Consider the following 23399-nt stretch of genomic DNA (forward strand, 5'->3'; position numbering starts at 1 on the left):
CCAAAAGGTTGCCATAGCAGATGCTGCTTCCCTGTGGGTGTGTCCCTTGTTGCTCTAGTAATGTAGTGAAGAGGTCATAGGACAGGGCTGAATCACATGCTAAACTCACAGCCTAGCATCTCCTGTCCATCAGTCAAGATCCTCATCAGCAGTACCGGCATGGGGTCATAACATATGGTTGGCCTCTTCCGAGTGACTTTCTCATTCATGCATTCTTATATTGGCAACAGCCACATGGAATGAAACCTAACATACAAACTGGATCTGTGCAAGCAATAAAGCACAATATTTGTATGGATACCTTTTTTTAATGAATATAAAAACATCCTGCAAAAAGCACATGAGGAAGAAAGGCTTCTAGCCAGGCCTGCTAAATTTTGTATAGCACATTTCAAGTGACTTTCATTGGTTGATATCAAGTAACTGAGCTCCCAGTCAGTCTGTATTTAAATGGTTTGATCAGCACAAGTATATTGTTTGAAGAAACAAATCTGGAGGTCTGAAATGCCAGTAAACGCCAGATTTCCCCAGGTTCCATTCATGGTCTGCCAAGCTCTGTCAGAATATTTAACCCCATCCCACTCAGCTACTCCACTTTCTTGCCAGATTGCATCCTGTTCCCAATTATGACAGGTTTTAAAGGGTCAGGATCCCCCCCCCAACACAAAAGTTGGCAATACTAATAAAGAAGCAAAATCTGTGTGGGATACTTTTGCCTAGTGAGACGAAATTAGCATTCTGCTCAGAATTATTTGCCCCCTCTTTTATCATGATTTGGTGAGCAAAGGTGGAAACATCAAAAATGTTTACATCAAACTATGATGTCAACCCCTATGGAAAAACACATGTCTGTTCCACAGTTCCCTCATCAGACGCTTCTGATATCTTATACACATCCTGTATGCTTACAGAGTTACATCACAGTTCTTTTTACCTAAGGATTGGTCTTGAAAGGAGCTTCTTACTATTTATATTCACCGCAAACATTCTCCTCTGATATCAAGTCAGAAGCTTCCAATTGACTTGGAAGAATTCCTTTGTTTGCCAGCCGATACCTTATTTCAAAGAGAAGCACACCTCAAAACAACAGAAACCTGGTTTTTGATTCTTCCTTACTTTTGAATCAAACCTCCAAGGGTATTAGCAAATGCAACGCCACACAAAAAGAAAGAATACAGTAAGCTGATTCACAGACGTATTAAGACCACCCTACCTGTATCTTAAGGATATTTTTATATGCACCCAACAAATCTTGCAGCATTGATGTTGAAGCTAAGGAAGAGAGGACACCCCCCCCCCGCCATCACAGTTACTGTTACCCATATATAATGAAGAAGATGCACAACTGAAGATTCAGATAATTCCTCTGTGGTTGAATCTTACTCGCTAAAACACAGGTAGCTGGTTTTTGTTTGTTCTTTGCTTTGCCATTTTTCTCAGCAGAAAGTTAACCCAATAAGAAATACTTGCTTGGCTTAGCTTACAGCCCAAGTACAGAAATTTTACACTGGCATGCAGGAGTGATCCTTGAACTTGTGTGCCCTCCCCACTGTGCAGTGCCAGCTCCTAGACATTGGTGGCCTACAAACAAACCCCATTAGTTGAAAAAGCAGTAGGGCCTGCATATTAAGAGTTCTCTTGGGCTGCTGCTGACCTAGTTGGGTGCTCTGTGAAAAGGAAGCATAGCAGTACTGCTAGACATGTGGTGGGCTCTGGGTTTGGCCCGTACCCACTTCCACTCACCCTGGAGGTGGCTTTGTCACCATAATTGATTATTCAGTGTGGATTGCTTGGTGTGCATTAAAATCTGCAAGAGAGGCCCCTTCTCATGGTCCCTCCAACTGGTGTTCATTATGCTGTGAATGAGGATAGAGCGTTCAAGTTGCAGAATTCCACCTTCCTGGGGTATGATTGGCATCATCATTGCACATCTTACAGTGCCAATTACAAACATATCTATCCATCCAGGCTTTCTCTTGAGTTGAATTGCAAAACGGTTAGTGTAAATCTTCTGTGCTTACTGTAGTATTGTACTTTAAATTGCTGCATGGTTTTACCACTTTTATGTAGTTTTTTTTGGTTTTTTGCTTTCTGTAACTCCCCATTGGGATTGATAAAGGATGGAACAGAAATGTAAATATTAACTAGTAACAATTGGGGGAGACAGTGTAAGTCCCATTTCTGTGCTCTAATGACCCAGTTTTGTTGAAAGCTCTACGCATGATGCAGAGAGGAGATACTGGCTTTAGGCTTGGCCCCTGAATGCCCTGCATCAACATGCCAGGGCTTTGTGTGCACCAGCCCTTGTTCTCAGTCTGCAGGGCCAACATCATTCTGGACTTCTTTTACAAAAGCTAAGACTATTGAGATTTAATCAGGTTTCACACCGCTGATGGTCTGTGAAATACATATACATGAAAATGATTACCCCAAACCGTCATCTCTGCAACTCGCAAGTCAAATCAGGATTTATTTTTTCTTAATAATAATTTGGCATGGAATTGCCCATGGGCAGGTTAGGTTGAGTTATTGTGCATGCAACCAAGTGCTGCACTTTCAGGTGCTATCCCACAGATGGGACAAGTTGGCCCTGAAATTCATCACCATACTTACATGGATGGAATCCTACATATTTTGAGTCACAGAAGACTTGTGACACCACAATTTGTGTCAGGGCTCCCCTTCTCAACCTTCAGAGAGCAGATTCATCAAATGCAGTGTGTTTTGGCACATGTAGTGTAGAGCTATATCTACCTCACGCATGAAGCTCTTACTTCTGGTAACACTCTTGATGACAGCGGCTACTTGACGAATTACCACTTTAGTGGAATCAAAAGCTTCACAGGTGAATCTATATGCATCTCTGGGAGCACCATGCATTCCAAAAAGGTTCTTCATAAGGCAAGTATACATGTTGAATCCACTATTATTTAGGAAGATAGACAAATATAGGTCTTCCCTGTGTACTTGCTATCCATACTTTAGGACCTGATTGCTTGGTGGTATTTCTAAAGGCTCTGCTCTACTAATTATAAAGGTAAAGGGACCCCTGACCATTTGGTCCAGTCATGGCCGACTCTGGGGTTGCGGTGCTCATCTCGCTTTATTGGCCGAGGGAGCCAGCGTACAGCTTCCGGGTCATGTGGCCAGCATGACTAAGCCGCTTCTGGTGAACCAGAGCAGCGCACGGAAGCGCCGTTTACCTTCCCGCCAGAGCGGTACCTATTTATCTACTTGCACTTTGACGTGCTTTCAAACTGCTAGGTGGGCAGGAGCAGGGACCAAATAACGGGAGCTCACCCCATCGTGGGGATTCGAACCACCGACCTTCTGATCGGCAAGTCCTAGGCTCTGTGCTTTAACCCACAGTGCCACCCACGTCCCCTACTAATTATACTTGAGACTTAAAACAAAGAGCAGAAAAACCTATGGCTAGGCTGTACCTAGTGGGTGATTGAACATCTCTTGCACAAAATACTCCTTACTCATACAAAATTAGCATGTTATGGAAAAGACTAGCATTCTTCCTAACAGTCTGAATTGTATAGGGAAAATTCATTCACTGCCCTGTTTCTTTATCCAACCATCAACGTCACATGGGGTTTGCATGCTTTCACTTTTATTCTCCTTCATCCCTCTGTGACAGATGAGAAATGAAACAGACAAAAAAACCCAAATCCTTGAACGGCTGAAGTGATTATTGTAAGTGTTGCAAGCTAGGGAAAAGAGGTGTGCAAAATACCCTTTGTGAGACAAGTTGCTGGTCCTACTGCAACTCTTTTAGACCCACTTAAAATTCTTCAAATGCTTTTCCAAAGTAAGAAACTCCAAATTCACCTCATTGTTTTCCTTTAAGCAAAATCTGGTGGCAATTCCGAGAGAAAAGAATTGCTGCTGTTGACACTTGGGTTAAAATAAATGTAAAATCCTGAAAGGGATATGGTAGCCATCCCACACATACCTGCCTCAAAACTAGTGACTGAAGAAAGAGACAAATATCTGCAGTTCCTTTCCCAGCAGGGGTCTAAAAGTCAACATAATTTAAGATACTGTAAAGTCGGTTCCTTGTAAACTAGAGTTCAGTTTGCTAATCTTTCTCTCCACCTCTGCTTGTGTTTCTGTCTCATGCACTGACACCACCAAAACGGTTCTGCAGAAACAGAGCTGGGCAATTCATTTCATCTAGTGCTCTCCATCAAGAAACAGAGGGGGCCAGGTGGAAATTCCTCAACAGAGTAACACTAGGGAAGCAGAGGGAAGGAGGGAGGGAGAGCAACATAAAATCAGCAGGTTTGGTGATATATTGCAATCCAGCAGCAAGAGAGATAACAACTGGGAATGTAGACGATTGCTCTCTTCCCCAATAAAATAAAAGCAGATTGAACTACCGACCTACACACAGTAATGGAAATGGTCTACCGTGTTGCTGGTTCCTGGAAAAAAGCAAAAGGAAGGTCAACATGCAGCCCCCATACTATTTGAGAGTTTTCTTTTATTCCTTTTTCAGCTGACTAGTGCAATATATTGGAAAGATTTTCTGTGCATTTAATTAATACGTATTCTTTAACAAACATGCAATACCTTGTTCCTGCAGCCCAGAAACTAGCAAAATAATGAGAACCATAATGATTACACACAAACACACACTCTGAAGCATTTTAAATATTCATTTACCATGTATGGATGTGGTAGCCACTGGGCGGATTCACACATTGCATTAAGGGGGCAAAGTGGGCACCTTAAAATATAAGGTGTGGAGATAGAGATAGCACAGCTCCTGCATGCAGGTATCAGAAAGTGTGCTGCCAAGTGTGCTTTCTATATCTGTGCTGGTGTTCTGCCTGACAAGAATGTTGCACACACAACTAAATAACTTACAGCACATCAAGGGCAGAGTGGAATTGTACGCACTGGCCCTGCTCCCTGTCTCCAAATCTTGATGGAGTCTTCTGCACAGAGCACCTAGCCTTAGCCATCGCTTTGGGCACCTTCAGTTGAAAAATGAAAATATATAGCGGGATTATGATTATGATCATGATCTGTATTACCTGCCCTTCACCCTAGGGTCTTAGCTGTTTATACGAAATCCACATTTCTTTCTTCTCTCTCTCTCCCTCTCTCTGTGCTTTCCTTTTCCTCTTGCACTGCTCTTCAGTATCTTCAAACCCCTACTTAAAGTGCTTGGTAGCCTGACCTGCTAGTCACAGGTACTGCACATTAAAGTGGAAAATGGAGATTTGGCACCTTGCTGTGTTCAGCTGCTTGGTTTCCGGTTTGTTTTGCTGCAGTGTTTTATTCCTGGGTGTTTCTAAGAATTCAAAAATAACACATTGTTTACACATATATTTTGTTAGGGACTGTTTACATTTTTGCCAATTTAATCTTTGTTTTATTGTATCACAGCTCTATTCTTTTGGATTATATATTAGTAAGGTCCAACATGGCAAATAATATGCTGATTATTTGTTAAAGGAAGCATCTGGTAGGTACACCAGTGCCAACCTACGTTTATGACAGGAACAAAAATAAACCTTTTAAATTAATATTTCATTTGCCAACTGTTCCTCTTGCTCTGCTGCAAGCTGCAATACCAGATCTGGCTATGCCATATTTCACATAACCAGGAGAACGATAGTCCCTCCCTGCTCCCGACAAACCCCACCACCATCATACTGGACCACCAAGAAACCAAAGCAAATGTAAGTCCCATTGAGTGCAATGGACCTTACTTCTAAGCTGATGTGTATAGGATTGCACTGTGAGAGACTCAACTCTACCATTGTCTCAAATGTGGCAGGAAGCTAGTGAGAGCCAATTAACACAATCCAACTGGCATGCTGGTGATAGAATTCATTAAGGCGCTCCACAGAAGATGAAGTAGTCAGGGAATTGCTTTACTATATGCTTAATTCACAACTCAATCCACATTTACAGTGCCACAGTCTGAAAGACTTCCAGGGGTGCACAAAGATCGAATTTCTCAAGCATTCCTATCTGTTATCCTTATTTGCCAAAGCAGCCTAAGTTTGCGCGTGATTTTCAGTGCAGAGACCCAGTGCACCGCAGGCATTGGTCTGCTATTGGGGCTGCCAGCAGCCTCTGCCAATCATGTCACGGAAACATAATCTTGCAGTCAATTGAAATAAGTACAAAATTAAACCACTGATTTAAATGTATTGTTTCACCTGAATATATTCATACTGAAAACAAGTAACCTTGGCAAGAGGTTCTCTATAGAAGTAATGCCCAAGCATAGGATTCCAAGTGAGAAAACAGCCATCCTTCATGCTGGGGCTCAGTTAAGGACAGAGTTGCTTTACTTACAGTACTCACTGATACAGAGTACTGCCACCTCTTTATTTGCTGCCCATGGCAGACTTTTGTACTGGCACACACATGAGCTTTACCGAAGAGACCAAAAATAAAAGTGCTGGTTAAGGCTATAGAAAAAGACTCCCCATTTATATCCTAGACACACATGGTAAGATGCAGCCACCCTGCGGTGGTCTTATTCCCAAGAACAGCAGCAGTGACACTTAATAGTACTCCAGTCTACGCTCACAAAGACCAGTGCGCTGATAGAGACATACCCTAATCTTGTGGCAAGTTTCCCAATGCAGTGGTTGCAATACAGATGAAAATGCACACCCTCATTCTTACCATGTCTTGGGCTGTCATTGTTTGCATCCACCTTCAGCAGCTGTTATTACATCCCCATCCCCTTTTAGTACAGTATAGTGTGAAAGTAGAAATGGATCATGTCTGCCAACCTCCTTCCCAACATCTGCGCATTTGGTAGGTTGCAGGAAAAGGATGTGCATGTGCTGTGCATGTGCAGGGTCTCTATGCAATAGGCCACACAAGATTCCCAACTGTGTGGAGAGTCTGCACGTGCAACAGTCATAGGCACGTACACTCCCCTTTTCACATAGTGCAGAGAACCCACAGCCATCAAGGATTGGGCACAAAGCACAAGTCCGGTCCTGCTCCCCATTTCATGCATAAGCTATGTGGAAGGAAGGAAGGAAGGAAGGAAGGAAGGAAGGAAGGAAGGAAGGAAGGAAGGATACGAATAGCCTTTCACATAATGGAACCAAGAAAACTGCATGAAAGCTCTTTTGCTGGATCAGGGCATAGATATCATGATGAGACTTGGAATAGCACCACAGTGACAGTATGAAGTAACATCAGGTATAGCTGCATTCGAAAACTAATCTTACCTGATCCCAGTTAACTTCCTGTATCACTATGGTAACAATGGAAGATCTAGGTCAAGAGGGAGAAGTCTACAATGTGGATCTCTACCATTAAGGTGTGTTGAAAAATGAGGGGTACTAAAAAGTTGTAACAACTTTGGGAATTCAAAATATATTTTGGTTAAATTAATATAATTTAGTCTTACTTGTTAAATGTGTGTTAAATCACACAAAAATAATTAAAAATGACTGTCAAGTACTTGGAATTATGTTATATGTTATTATTTATTTAGCATTACCTGACATTTTCAGAGGGTAAAATTTAAAAAGTTTGTGCTGCTTCATCAAACGTAGACGTCCCAAGCTCAATGTTGCCCAGTCGCAAAAAATAGCAGGTTTGAATTCCTCACACCCAAAAATATATTGTCAAGACCCCATCTCACAGGAAAAAAATACAAGATTTATGTTTCAGCCCCTAAAATGACATACCCTATGCTACTCCACAAGCATTTTGCCTCTTCCGAGAAAACCAGCATGGTAGCATTGCCTGCTGAGGGCCTAAATATTCTGTCATTACCAGAGTGGCTGAGAAAGGCTTCCTGGCTGCCGATGGGAACACTGGAAGGGCCCTTTGTTGTTGGCAGCAAGGAGCAATGTTGAAGCATTTGCCTCTTGAAACCATGTCTGTGAAAACATTTCATGAAGATGCTTTGGCAGGCTTTTCCCCAGGCCTGTGTAGAGCTGCTTCCTTTAGAAGGAATGGAGTCTGCTTCCCATGGCTCTGTCAGGGCCGCCCCACTGTAGCACCCCAGAAGTCAGTAGCTTCACCTGAAACCTGGAGGCTTAATGTCCGGCAAATAAAGTGTATGGCTCTAGTGAACAAGCAGGGGCCAAACTACTTACTTGAGGCAATATTTATTTAGACCTAAGCTTTGTACAGAGGCCAACACTGCACAGCCCTCTTCCCCTCACTTGAGATGAAAGCCACACAGCTCCTGTGGGCTGGGGGCTGGCCTCAGGTGGCCCCTTAAATGGCATGGAAATGCCTTGCCAAATAAGAGGTCAAGGGACACAGATCTGCAGGGCAGCAGTTGAAGAAGGAGCAAAAAAGGTTTTCTTGTGTGTGTGTGTTTCTTTGTGGCTGATTAGCTGTTTTCCCTGTGCAAAGGTCAGAGGGGGCAGGGTTTCTGTTGAGGAAGGTGATTAGCTGTGGGAGGAGCTTATCAGAGGTAGCAGGGCAGCGGCACGCGCCTAGCGGCGCGCGCAGTTTGATCCATCTTTTAGATTTAGGGGAGCTAGTCTCAAACGTTTGTTGGGGGAGACCTATTTTTTTTTCTTGTGGGGGAAGTTATTTGTCCTGTCTTCACGCTTTTTATGATGGAGGACCGCTGTAGCCACCCCCAACGACACGTTCTCAAGATGGAGGGGGAGGGAACAGCTGCAGTCGCCTGTGGTTCCTGCGCAATGTTTGCCATCTTGCCAAAGGTTGCAGGCAACTTTACCTGCAGCAATTGCATGTTGATTGCCCTCTTAAAAGACAAAGTCCAGCAACTGGAGGAACGTGTAGCTACGCTCCAAAGAATTAGAGAGCTGGAGCTCTTCTTGGAAGCAACAGAGCACACCGTCTCCACCAAGGAGGAGACAGGGGACTCCCCTGAGAAGGAGGCTAGTTCACCAACACAGGAGCCAGATATATGGAGAAACGTGACTCAAAGAAGTAGGAGGCCCAGGGTTCATTCTGATTGTTTAGAAATACACAATCGCTTTGAGGTCCTCTCCCCTAGCATGGAAGACGAAGAGCAGACTCCATTTGAGGATCTCTCCCTCATTACAGTCGATCAGGTATATGAAGACGAGCAGCAAAGTCAGTCCTCAGGGAATGTGCAGGTGACCTTGGAACGGACAGCTCACGGAAGAACCCCGACCAAACCTAAGAGGAGGCGTGTAGTTGTGATAGGGGATTCCCTACTGAGGGGAACAGAAGCAGTGATCTGTGGGCCTGACAAGATGTCTCGGGAAGTGTGCTGTCTCCCCGGGGCTAAGATCCAAGATGTAACTGAACGACTGCAAGGAATCATAAAACCCACTGACAAATACCCCTTCCTCTTGGTTCATGTGGGAACCAATGACACTGCAAGCAATAGCCTCCAGAAGATCAAAAGAGACTACGAGGCTCTCGGCAGGAAATTGAAGCAACTAAATGCACAAATTGTCATCTCATCTGTCCTCCCAGTTGAACGACGTGGCCCAGGGAGAGAGGGAAAAATAGTGGAAGTGAACAGCTGGCTTCGCAAATGGTGTAAACAGGAACGGTTTGGATTCTTAGATCACGGACTGCAGTTTCTTGAAGATGGACTTCTGGCAAGCGATGGGCTGCACCTCACAACGGTTGGGAGGAATGTTTTTGCCAAAAATCTCAGAAACCTTATCAGGAGGGCTTTAAACTGACTAATGTGGGGGAGGGAGACAGTGCTCCTGAAGGTAGGAGTCTATCAATTGATGAAGATGATCATCGAAATGTCATAGACCAAATGGAGCAAACAGCACGCAGACCTAGTGGTGGGAGGAAAAAATCCTTAAATAAGAGACATGGGGGAATGATTAATGGACTTCAATGTCTGTACACTAATGCGCAAAGCATGGGAAATAAACAAGATGAGTTTGAGCTCTTGGTACAGCAAACTAAATATGACATAATAGGCATCACTGAAACCTGGTGGGATAAGTCCCACGATTGGAATGTAATAATGGGGGGGATACAATCTATTTCAGAGAAACAGACCAGACAAGAAAGGAGGAGGAGTGGCGTTATATGTCAGGGATGTGTATACCTGTGAAGAGATCCAAGATTTAGAACCTCAAAGCCAAAGTGAGAGCATTTGGGTCAAAATTAAGGGAGAAAAGAATAACAGAGACCTCATTGTGGGAGTTTACTATAGATCCCCAAGCCAAACGGAGGACATAGATGATGCCTTCCTGGAACAGATGGCCAAGCATGCAAAAGGAAGGGAGATAATAGTAATGGGGGACTTCAATTACCCGGATATTTGTTGGAAGTCAAACTCAGCCAAGAGCATAAGGTCAAACAGATTCCTCACTGGCCTTGCAGACAACTTCATTGTCCAGAAAGTGGGAGAAGCAACAAGAGGAACAGCCATTTTAGATCTGGTCCTAACCAATGTTGATGACCTGGTTAGTGGGGTAGAAGTGGAAGGATCATTAGGCGCGAGTGATCATGCTCTTCTGAAGTTTACTATACAGCGGAAAGGAGCAGCCAAGCATACTAGGACTCAATTTCTTGACTTTAAGAAAGCCAACTTCATAAAACTTAGGGAAGTGCTGGGTGAGATCCCATGGACAGTAATATTAAAAGGAAAGGGAGTTCATGATGGCTGGGAGTTTGTTAAGAGGGAGATAGTAAAAGCACAACTTCAGGCAATACCAATGAGATGGAAACATGGAAGGTGCTTAAAGAAGTCAGGGTGACTATCTAAAGAACTTTTAACCGAGTTAAGATTAAAAAAGGATGTGTACAAAAAATGGAAAAGGGGGGAAACCACCAAAGAGGAATTCAAACAAATAGCCAGCACATGTAGACACAAAGTCAGAAAAGCTAAATCACAGAATGAACTCAGGCTGGCTAGAGAGGTTAAAAGCAACAAAAAAAGGCTTTTATGGGTATGTTCGTAGCAAAAGGAAGAACAAAGAAACAGTGGGGTCACTCAGAAGAGAAGATGGTGAAATGCAAACAGGGGACACAGAAAGGGCTGAACTCCTCAATGCCTTCTTTGCCTCAGTCTTCTCTGATAAAGAAAGCAATGCCCGACCTGAAGAATTTGGAGCAAATGATTCAGCAAAGGAAACACAGCCCAGAATAACTAAGGAGATAGTACAAGAATACTTGGCTAGTTTAGATGTATTCAAGTCTCCAGGGCCAGATGAACTGCATCCAAGAGTATTAAAAGAACTGGCAGATGTGATCTCAGAACCACTGGCAGTCATCTTTGAGAATTCCTGGAGAACAGGCGAAGTCCCGGCAGACTGGAGGAGGGCAAATGTTGTCCCTATTTTCAAAAAGGGGAAAAGAGAGGACCCAAATAATTACCACCCAGTCAGTCTGACATCAATACCAGGGAAGATTCTGGAGCAGATCATTAAGCAAACAGTCTGTGAGCACCTAGAAAGGAATGCTGTGATCACCAATAGTCAGCATGGATTTCTGAAAAATAAGTCATGTCAGACTAACCTGATCTCGTTTTTTGACAGAATTACAAGCCTGGTAGATGAAGGGAATGCAGTGGATGTAGCCTACCTTGATTTCAGCAAGGCATTTGACAAGGTGCCCCATGATATTCTTGTAAAGAAGCTGGTAAAATGCGGTCTTGACTATGCTACCACTCAGTGGATTTGTAACTGGCTGACTGACCGAACCCAAAGGGTGCTCATCAATGGTTCCTCTTCATCCTGGAGAAGAGTGACTAGTGGGGTGCCACAGGGTTCTGTCTTGGGCCCGGTCTTATTCAACATCTTTATCAACGACTTGGATGATGGACTCAAGGGCATCCTGATCAAATTTGCAGATGACACCAAACTGGGAGGGGTGGCTAACACCCCAGAGGACAGGATCACACTTCAAAACGACCTTGACAGATTAGAAAACTGGGCCAAAACAAACAAGATGAATTTTAACAGGGATAAATGTAAAGTATTGCACTTGGGCAAAAAAAATGAGAGGCACAAATACAAGATGGGTGACACCTGGCTTGAGAGCAGTACATGTGAAAAGGATCTAGGAGTCTTGGTTGACCACAAACTTGACATGATCCAACAGTGTGACGCGGCAGCTAAAAAAGCCAATGCAATTCTGGGCTGCATCAATAGGAGTATAGCATCTAGATCAAGGGAAGTAATAGTGCCACTGTATTCTGCTCTGGTCAGACCTCACCTGGAGTACTGTGTCCAGTTCTGGGCACCACAATTCAAGAAGGACACTGACAAACTGGAATGTGTCCAGAGGAGGGCAACCAGAATGGTCAAAGGCCTGGAAATGATGCCTTATGAAGAACGGCTAAGGGAGCTGGGCATGTTTAGCCTGGAGAAGAGGAGGTTAAGGGGTGATATGATAGCCATGTTCAAATATATAAAAGGATGTCACATAGAGGAGGGAGAAAGGTTGTTTTCTGCTGCTCCAGAGAAGCGGACACGGAGCAATGGATCCAAACTACAAGAAAGAAGATTCCACCTAAACATTAGGAAGAACTTCCTGACAGTAAGAGCTGTTCGACAGTGGAATTTTCTGCCAAGGAGTGTGGTGGAGTCTCCTACTTTGGAGGTCTTTAAGCAGAGGCTTGACAACCATATGTCAGGAGTGCTCTGAGGGTGTTTCCTGCTTGGCAGGGGGTTGGACTCGATGGCCCTTGTGGTCTCTTCCAACTCTATGATTCTATGATTCTATGAATAAGTATTACCAAAAAAACAAAAAGGGGGGGGGAGTGTGGATGCAAATTTAGAAGTCATTACTATAACACTCACCCAGAGTTACTGACTGATGCCTCCTGAAGATGTGGACAAGCTCCTTAAAGAAAGGAGGCCAACTACCTGCCATCCTGGCTGATTCCTGTCGTGGTTCATTTGGGCAAATGGGACAATGCTCCACCAGCCTCAGTCTGCTCCAAGGCAACACCCAACACCCTGCCTTCATACTGGCAGCCAGTCCAGAGGACAGCATTGCTCCTTCGCTTCCTCCTCCTTGGCCTCAGTGATGCCCTTGCAAATCTCAGCTGGCAGAAGGAGGAGCTTGAATGAGCTAAAGGCATTTTATGGCTCCTGGCTCCCTGCACAGCGGGTCTCCCTTTCTTTTCCCTGCCACTCCCAATAGACACTGTAGTAAACCAAGAAACCTGTTTTGGTTTCACAATGGCAGTTTAAATTACACATGCATGGGGGAAAGAAAACCCCCCACAATTAAATCTCAACTTAGAAAAGAGCCCTAGATAAGACTTTTGCCACCTGGCACAGCCTGTTTGGCTTCATGGTGCTCCTGCCTCCAGTTTGCCCTTATTTCTGGAAGAGTTAAGAGCCAGAGACTGAACTGGAAACCAGTTGTTTCAAAAGTAATTAAAAGCATTACAAGCTTGAAATTAAAAATGTATGCCTGATTACACACACACACACACACACACACACACACACACAAACACGCACACCTAATAGTGTGGACTGCACACCTTGTAAAAGACCACTGACAAAATGCAGCACAACAGCCAAATGACCACAAATATATAATTTTATCTGCCAGCTCCCATAACTCCTTAATTACTATTTATTATTTCATTATTATTTGCTAGTCACTTTTTCTCACAGTGATCCAAAGCAACTTCCATTAGAAGCAATTAAGTAAAAACCCAAAAAGCACAGTTATACTGATAAAAGGCAGCACTTATAAATCCTGCCCAGCTGAATTCCAACTTTCAAATCAAGAGCCAAAAGTCTGAATAAAGAGAAAAGTATTTGCCTAAAAATAGATAAAGATGGTGCCAGGCAAGCCTCCCTGGGGAATGCATTTCACAAGCAGGAAAAGCAGCACTGAAGAGGTCTGTTCTCATGTTGCCACCCTTCCAAACCTCTCATGGGCACTTGAGGGAAGGGCCTCAGATGATGACCACAGGGTCTGGGTCATTTCATGTTGGGAGCCGCGGTCCTTGAGGTACTGGTGTAAGGCCTTATAGGCCAAAATCATTGTTTTTAATTGAGCCTGCAAAATAATTGGTAGCCAGAATTAGTTTTATACATTCAGACCAGTCAACAATCTGGCTGCCAAATTCTGTGCCACTTGCAGTTTCTGAACTATCTTCAAAGGTAGCCCACTGAATAATGCATCACAGTAGTCTAACCTGGAGGTTACCAGAGCACAGGTGACAGAAGTTAGTTTGCCCTGTCTGGACAGGGAGTGTAGTAATAGATCCAGGGTGGTAGTAATAGATCCAGGAGCAGCCCTAAGCTGTGTACCTAATTAAAGAAGGTGTTACGTTTCCTGACAAATAGAGACAAAGTGTGGTTTTGCACTAGCCACTATACCTTCCAGACAGAACAAACTGGCAGCTCAATCAAAATCCAAGGCAATGTACCTCACATACCAGTAGCTAGAATTTGGAAAATGATGTACTGTACTTGCCAGTGCACGCAGCCAAAATCTGTGCTTCTTTCAATCCCCAGTGATTAGCTCCTAGCTCGGTCTTAAGATAAGAAGCCTGTCCTGCTTCCTGTTATATTACATCCATAATCAGAGAAGCTCAGCCACAAGGCTTGTCCATCTGTCACCTTTCACTAGCATAACATTGCTTTTAAAATAGAAGTAACAGAAGCCACTGAAGGTTTGAAAGTCTAGAAATATAGGTATTCAGGCAGGTTCACTTTCAACCAAATCCTAATGCCTTGAAATGAAAGGGAGACCATACAATCCTTCTCACCCCCAGAAGTGTTTTGCTCATGCAACAGAGAAAAGGCTCCCCTTTCAAAGAAGCAGGAAACTCTTCCTCTTCAAAAGGAACAGAAAGATTGCCACAATGGAGAGAAAAGGTCAAGCCGAACAGGCCTGAAGTGTTAAGGAAGTCTGTCAGACATAAAAAGTAGGTTTCTCCATGTCTCTAAGGAAGCTATGATTCAATAGTTTTGCTGGTTGTATGATTCAACCGTTCATTTGAACCACTTTAACACATGGCCTCTGTCTACCAATGTGATAGCAAATCCCAACAGAGGAAAGAGCAAGAGGAGGAACTTCCTAGGAGCATTTAAATATATCTATGGCAAGTGGGACTCCACAGCCACGAGAGAGCAATCTTCCACTGATGAAAACAACATGGGATTGCTAGGATGAAATGATCACCTGCCATGTAAAAAACACATAGCCATAATGGTGCAGTAGACAAAGTGTTGGACCTGGGAAAGCCTGGGTTGAAATCCCTACTCAGCCATGAAGCTCACTGGGAGACCTTGGCCCAAGCACTCCCTCAGCCTAGTCAAGCTCGCAGGGTAACCGTGAGGACAAAACGGGGTGACCCTGTCAGACCACCTGAATTCACTGAAGGACAGGCAAGAGATAGTGAAAGAGACAGAGGGTAAATAAATGATAATATATTAGATTTAAATGCTAGGAGATTGGCCTAAATAGTTCATACAAAATGTAATTGTAGTATTATGAAACAGATCAATAACCATAAGACTTTTAGAAGACATCTGAAGGCAGCCCTGTTACAGGGAAGTTTTTAATTGTTGATGTTTTATTGTGTTTTTTATATTTTGTTGGGAACCAACCACAGTGTCTGGGGCAACACAGTCAGATAGGTGGCATATAAGTAATAAAATGATCACTATCATTATCATTATTCTGCTGTTAGATAATAGCCAGAACTCAATGGACTTTCCATGCTTACAGGCAGAATAGCTCTGAGTACTTGATACTGTACTGAGAGACAGAACAGGAAGAAAAGGCTGTTGCCTTCAGTTCCTATTTGTGAACTTCCTAGAGGCATCTGTTGTGGTCAGAATGTTGAGCCAGAAAGATATTTAAACTGCTTTATCAGGGCAATATGACTTCGAGGTGATTATTGCATATGGATGTCTTTATGCCATATTCTGAGTCACAGTAAAGCATGAGTGCTTAGTACGAGTAGCTCAGCTTCTGCTGTCTTCAACTCTACTCAACTAAACTTCTGACCCAGTTGTATGTGTCCAAAACATGTACCGTATTTTTTGCACCATAACACTCACTTTTTTCCTCCTAAAATGTAAGGGGAAATGTCTGTGCGTGTTATGGAGGGAATGCCTACGGGTGGCATGCCTACGGATTTTCCTCCTCTAAAAACTACGTGCGTGTTATGGTCGGGTGCGTGTTATAGAGCGAAAAAAACGGCAGTTGGAAAACACAGTTTAGTATCAAAGCAAACATACAAAGAATCTTTGGGTGCCAAGCAGAGTTGCCCTTGAAATTTAATTTAAAGCAAATCTAACACAGGTGAAACATCTTGGATTTAAAAGGAATCCAAAAGTGTTGGGGTTTTTTACAATTTGCCCAGTGCATTCTTCTTATACATATGTTATTACTAGATTTTGTCTGCAGTGAAATTTATATCAACTGTAAAGAAACTTTCAACAAAACATTTGAGAATTTTGAGGGAAGCTAAGACAGACTCACTAAAGATGAGCAAATTGTCTTAGGTGGGTTTCAACTACCCTTCAGTTCTAAAGAACTTTGGAGCTTCACTCTGTATATTGTACTTTCTTAATATGAAATAGGGATTTCCCTCCATCAAGTTTTATTTAAAGAAGTAGCAATTGCTAGAAACTATCCTAGTCAAAAATTCTTCTGTATTTGCTCTCTGGTATATCTTCTTCTTTGTTCTTTCTAAATGCCTCACATTCTGCCCTGGTACTTATAATGATGGTACTGTTTGAATAGAAGGAGTTGGGGAAGGGTTGTGCATAAGTTTTATAGGCTTTACATTTAATAATACAGTCAATAAAGCTGACCCACTTAATCAGTCAAATGCTTTCCATAGTGGATGTTAAAGTGCCGTAGGTCAGCTATGAAGACACCATTAAACGTGATTTAGCCATTATTTCTGACCCCGTAAAGTAGATGGAAGGGACAGTTAACACCTTCCAAACTGGACCTTTTTCATAATTGTCCATTGGCAAAGTAGCGTTATCTGCAGGCCTATAATATAGATAAGCCCTATGCTATTTCCTGAATACTATACTTCCCTCTTTCTTCTACTATTATACATAGAGAAAAAGCTCTCCACACTTCATGTAAACACCACTGCATAATCATCCTCTCTCATATATGTCAAGCTATTAAAGTTTTATATCTACACCTGTTTAAGGAGATTGTGACTGCTTCCCTGGCAGTTGCGGAAGAAAGTGTTCAGTTTTGCTAGGAATTCAAAAGGAACTCAGATCAGACTAAGGGTGCAATAGTCTGTTTTAATAGGATTCTTGAGCTTGAAGAAGAAGAAGAAGAAGAAGAAGAAGAAGAGTTTGGATTTGATATCCCGCCTTTCACTCCCTTTAAGGAGTCTCAAAGCGGCTAACAATCTCCTTTCCCTTCCTCCCCCACAACAAACACTCTGTGAGGTGAGTGGGGCTGAGAGACTTCAAAGAAGTGTGACTGGCCCAAGGTCACCCAGCAGCTGCATGTGGAGGAGCGGAGACGCGAACCCGGTTCCCCAGATTACGAGACTACCGCTCTTAACCACTACACCACACTGGCTCTCTTGAATGATACCCCTGCCAAATGACCTATAATTAACCGAGTCAGATGCAGTGCACAGGTCATGATGTGGTCACATGTTTGCATCCAGTGAAAAGGGAATCACAACTCTCCAAAAACTGGAGAATGTGGCAGAACTGGACCCATCAGAAGAGGCTGCTTTAGAATAAGCTCTGGGGAGTGGCAACAGTGAGAGGGGGAAAGGAAACAGAAAGGAGAGCTAGGGAGAAGAAGGTGAAGACCTATGAAGGACCAGAGACATCTAGGAAACACAAAGAGAGGGGTGGAGGAGGAAGAAATGGCGTGAAGGAACAGGGGGTACAGAGACAATGTCCAGGAAACCAATTCCAGTTCCAGTTAGTAGCCATGTTGATCTGTTCTAGCTGCACACACATAGTCTTTTGAAATATTAAAAGACTTCCAGTAGGACTTAATTTACCTAATGATTTCCTCTATTGGAAGCCAGCAAGTGGTTTGCTAGCACCATGGGCCTTTTTTCTCCTTCCCTCCCTCCCTCCCTCCCCACCCCCCACCCCCGCCACATGCCCCCATATTGGCTCAGGGCAGGCTAGGAGAACCCTGAGAACAGCGCACTGGGGAACAAAAAAGGAGATTGTTCTGCCTGACAAACTGAAATGTTTATCCTGATGGAAAAATCTCAATGCTCTATTGAATTCCACCTTAACTGTGGCATAAATTGGGTTGCAACATTTTGTTAATTAATTGGTAAGATCAATTTATTTTTTAAAAAAACAACACTTTAATTGACTAAAAAAATGCCTCTGATTAATCAGTCAGCAGATTTTTTTTGGGGGGGGGGTTAAGATCATCTTTCATAAGTATATACTTACAAAAACTGCAGAAAACAAACACTATTTCAAAAGAAACCTTTCTCTCCTGTGTGTGAGAGTAGGAAAAAGGGCTCTTCTAGGGGGGCCCTAGTTTCAGACAATCATCCTGCAACTTAGAGAAGGCAACTGGGACAGGGTTGGGAGGTGGAGCCAGCACAGTTGTTCCTCTCCTCCATCCCCAATGAAACCTGGGAGACAAGGCCAGATTAGGTTTGATGAGGCCCTAAGCTACTGAAGGTAATAGGGCCCTTTATATAGCAGGCGGGGCCCATTACTTACATCATCGGACCCTACACAACACAACACACTGTTGCTGTACGTAGGTTTTATTTTATTTGTTTTTTATCTTATATTTTGGAAATGTACATCCAGTGGTTTTTTCCCCTTTATTTTTTTGGGGGGCCCCCAAGAGAGTGGGGCCTCAAGCTATAGCTTGTTTAGCTTATACGTCAATCCGGCACTGCTGGGAGACCAGGGTTCAGATCTCCACTCAGCCATGAAGCCCACTGGGTGATCTTGGGAGCCTAACTCATTTCACAAGGTTATTCTGTGGATAAAATGGAGGGTGTGTGTGTGAGGTTGTATGTCACCTTGAGCTCCATGGAGGAAAGGTGGAAGAAAGAAAGAAAGAAAGAAAGAAAGAAAGAAAGAAAGAAAGAAAGAAAGAAAGAAAGAGCAAATTAATTTCCTGAATCCCTGAAGAGGCCTTTTGTTGTTTTCATAATATGTGTTATGTCTTGAAAATTCTGCCCTTCATTGTAATGAAAAAGAGGAATACATGAAGCAAGAATAAACCCATTTTTTTTTAACCATTTTAGATATCCAAGCCATTTTTTTCAGTTTACTATTAGACACAAAGGAGTTGAACAGTATACGAAGCATATAATCAAGATACCTTTGCTGTCACAAACTAATGTTGATGTTTTCTGGCTTTTGAGTCCTATCAGTGAGTATAAAGAATCTAATGCAATTAATAATGGCAACATTCCTGCAAATGGTAGGAACAGCCCTGCTCTGATGCCTTTAAATTAGCCTAATAGGTATGCTGTTGATATGCCATCACAGATCAATGCAGATTCTTGACAGCCTCAGCAAAAGAAGGTGCAATTTTCCTCACATACGGTTATCCTTTAAAAGACATGTTTTCAACATTCCAATAGTTTAGGGCATGGATGGAGAACCTTTTCCTGCCCAAGGGCCACATTACCTTCTGGGCATTACCTTACAAGGGCCACATGCCAGGAGTGGGTGGGTCCAGAGGCAAAAGGGAACAGAGCAAAATGAAAATGTTGCATTTGTCCTCTAGTAAGTTACTTTCCACAAACACTCCCCCACTCCTTTCTATCCTCCATGCAGACAAGAAGTATGGTCAGAATTCAGGGATATAGTCCAGCCAGACAAAAGCACTTGAGATGTGAAGGAGGCCAGTAAGTGGCATAGTTCTCAGGAAAGTTTTGAGAGCCAGACACGTTTGGCCCCTGGGATAAGCCCAAAATTTGGAGCGTCAAATCATGATTGTGGGCCAGTTGAACATATGTTTGGCAGTTTTTTAATCTTTGTAGTCCACATGAGGTTACCAGTCTTGTTCTATACCAAGGATAGGCAACTGGTAGCCCTTCTAATGCTGTTGGACTCCAAGTCCCATCAGCCCCAGCCAGCATGATTGATGGTCAGTGATGATGGGAACTGGAGTCCAACAACAGGGCCGCAGGTTCCCCCACCTGCATTCTGTTTGCTTTGCGCATCAGAACTGGATGGAGCTCACATTCCTTCCGCAGAAAAATGCTCTCCTGGTTAGCCTCGCCCCAAATGTCTTCATTTCAGTAGCTTCGTTAGAGGCAGAGCCCTTTTTGTTGATGCAATTGTTAAACAAATGGAAATAAGAAATCCTTGCTAAATCTTTAACACCCAGATATCTACAAGTAGAGCCCAATATGTTCTAATACATGATGAACAATCTACTGCAGCCCTAGCTCAATCTTCAAAGAAAATAACCAGCAGAGTAATCAGGGATAATTTCAATTATTATTCCCCTTCCACGCTTAGTGCCGATACTAGCCCCAGTACAGTACAATCTTTTCATGCTTTTACATGTTCAAGCAATTCGGGGTACTTTACAGTGTAGCCAGTAAGATTTGGTTTGCTGTTACCAAGAGGGAAACCTCTTTATAATTTCTATAGCACTTACTTAAGCAGCCTAGGAATTGCTGAAGGAACCCCTCCTTATAGCAGAAGTTATGGTGAAAAGATAGTATTTTTTCTGGAATTACTGGATGCTAGTTCTCAAAAGCAGATGTCGGTACCTGAGAGTCTATCTGTAAGAAAGCACTTGGCATGCCTTTCCCAAAGTTCTTTTCCACTTTTAACTCAGACAGCATGTTTTATTTATATGGCACTTTTTAGCTATATAAAGCATATGCATTAAATCTGTCCCAGCAATGTTCTTTGCAATTCCTGGAATCCAGGAGCAGCCATATTGTCGCAATTAAAACTTTTAAGGGTCTGTAACCATAAAATAGATTAAACCGTTTTTTGACAACTGTTTCATATCTCTCACCTTTCCTGTGTCACTGAATGAATGGGGGAACTGTTTGGATTCCCTTAAAAAGAGGGTTCAGTGTTTCTAACTTGATGAGGTATAAGAGTCACGCTCTGTTTCTTGGGAGAAGTGGTTTTCAAACACCTTGTGTTCAAGAAACACTTTATACAGCAGATTCTTCTCTGGGAACCCTTGACTATCTGCTGAAAAACCCATACACATTCAAAAGGATTCTGGGACGTGTTTTTGGGAACATTCTCTGTTCCTGCAAGACATTGACCAGATATGTGGGGCCTCACCTTATGTGGGGAACCTTTTCTGGCCTGAGGACCACATTTCCTTCTGGGCAGCCTTCCAGGGCCACATGCCAGTTGTGGCAGGGTCCATGGCAGGGATGCTTTGCACTGGGGTTCAAAGATCTGCCTGGCGCCCTCCTCGCCCCAGGTTGCCCAGTCCCAGGCACACAGGAGGGCAGAGCCAGCCAGTCACCTCAGCGTCTCGCTGGCTCGGGCGCCCCTGAACTTGCAGCGCAGAGCTGCCCGCAGCAGAAGAAGAAGAGAAGAAGAGGAGTTTGGATTTGATATCCCGCTTTATCACTACCCGAAGGAGTCTCAAAGCGGCTAACATTCTCCTTTCCCTTCTTCCCCCCAACAAACACTCTGTGAGGTGAGTGGGGCTGAGAGACTTCAGAGAAGTGTGACTGGCCCAAGGTCACCCAGCAGTTGCATGTGGAGGAGCGGAGACGCGAACCCGGTTCACCAGATTATGAGTCCACCACTTTTAACCACTACACCACAGCGTTCCGACTGACGGGTGGGTTCTTCCCCAGACTGAACTCCGGACTATTGGCCTGGCGCCCCTGAGAGCCCGGTGCCCAGGTGCCCTGCACCCCAGTACCTATGGGTAAGACGGCCCTGGTCCATGGGCAAAAATGGGTGGAGCAGTGAATGTAAATGTTACCTTTGTACAGGAGATTAGTTTCTACAGGCACTCACATGCATTATGATAGTTCAAGGAGGCAATTCAGTAAAATCGTGGAACTGGAGTTTCCAGCTACCCCACCCATTGCCCTTGGAAGCCTTATAAGAAGCTGCTGCAGGACAGGACTGCTGGCAACATCATTTTTGCTATTGGAATCTGCATGTTTTATTTATCTGCTTATTAAATTTATATCCCACCTTTTTCTTCCAAGGGTCTCAAGGTGGTGTTCATGGGTCTCCTCCCCATTTCATCCTCACAACAACCCTGTGAGGTGGGTTAGGCTAAGAGATGGTGACTGGCTCAAGGTCACCCAGTGAGTTTCATGGCTGACTGGGGATTTGAACCTTGCTCTCCCAGGTCCTAGTCCAACACTCTAACTATTGTGCAGCACCGGCTCTCAATGTTGTTGAAGCAATCTTGTTGCATTTATAGTATCAAAATGTGGCTTTGTGTAGGTCATTTTATTTTTGCTATGCTATGTTATTATTGCTTTGCTATGTTATTATTATTTGTAGAGTTTATTTGAAATGCATCCCTGTTTCTTTGTTGCAAGCTGCTTTGAGCATGGTTTTGTGTATGTCTGCGTGGAAAAGCAGCATACAAATAAAAGGAACGAATGAATTTCAGCCAAGCAAAACGTACGGGATGTGAAGGAGGGCCAGGGAGGGGTCTGAGGGCCAGATGGAGATACTTGCAGGGCTGCATTTGACACCCAGACCTGAGGTTCCTTACCACACCTCTGCGGGAGCCACACATGCTGCAGAAAGTAACTCTAACTCTGCTCTGTGTTTGCATGTTACAAGTAGAGATAGGTTTTCTCTCAAAATATGTATTCAAATTCATATTTTCTCCCAGATATTATTTAAATGTGTATTTGGATAGATTTAAGCTGCAGACAACTGTGTTGCAATATTCAAAGAAGTGTGACATCTGGCAGACGGTTAAATTCTGAGTTGGACTTTACTCCAAATAATGCACAGAACACTTCGCAAAGGGATTTGCCGGACAAAAGCACATTGCCTACTTGTTGAAAAACATCCCTAGTTGCAGGAGAAATGTATACATTTAATTTCAAAATTAGTCAGGGATTATTGGTATATACCGTATTTTTCGCTCTATAACACGCACCAGACCATAACACGCACGTAGTTTTTAGAGGAGGAAAACAAGAAAAAAATATTCTAAACATGTGATCTGACAGTGAGTTTGGAGTAGCCCAATGCAAAAATCCTGAGGATCCATGTGGATCCATGCTTTGTAACCATGGAGGAGGAAGGGGAACCATGGATCCTCTGCTCACGACTGCAGCAGATCCCACCCGCCACCCGCAGGTATTCGCTCCATAACACGCACAGACATTTCCCCTTACTTTCTAGGAGGAAAAAAGTGAGTGTTATGGTGCAAAAAATACGGTAACTCTGTTAGGTGCAATATTGCACCAGTCTGACAACAACATATAAAATGAGTTGAATCAACAGCTTTAAAATCCATTGTAAGAGCTGCCCTCCAAAAAACCTACAATATGGAGTCCACTGAGTGTGGTGTGTGTGTTCACCTCAGGC

At 43.4% G+C, this 23399-nt stretch overlaps 1 protein-coding gene across 8 annotated transcripts in view; it reads right to left on the reverse strand.

The window, feature by feature from the left end:
* The window catches only part of PCDH9 (protocadherin 9), a 779656-nt gene that overhangs the window by 413273 nt on the left and 342984 nt on the right, over nt 1-23399 (reverse strand). The gene's annotated exons all lie outside the window — the stretch shown is intronic.

Source organism: Podarcis bocagei (genome assembly GCF_964188305.1).
Source record: "Podarcis bocagei genome assembly, chromosome: 6".
In the NCBI taxonomy this organism is placed as follows: domain Eukaryota; kingdom Metazoa; phylum Chordata; class Lepidosauria; order Squamata; family Lacertidae; genus Podarcis; species Podarcis bocagei.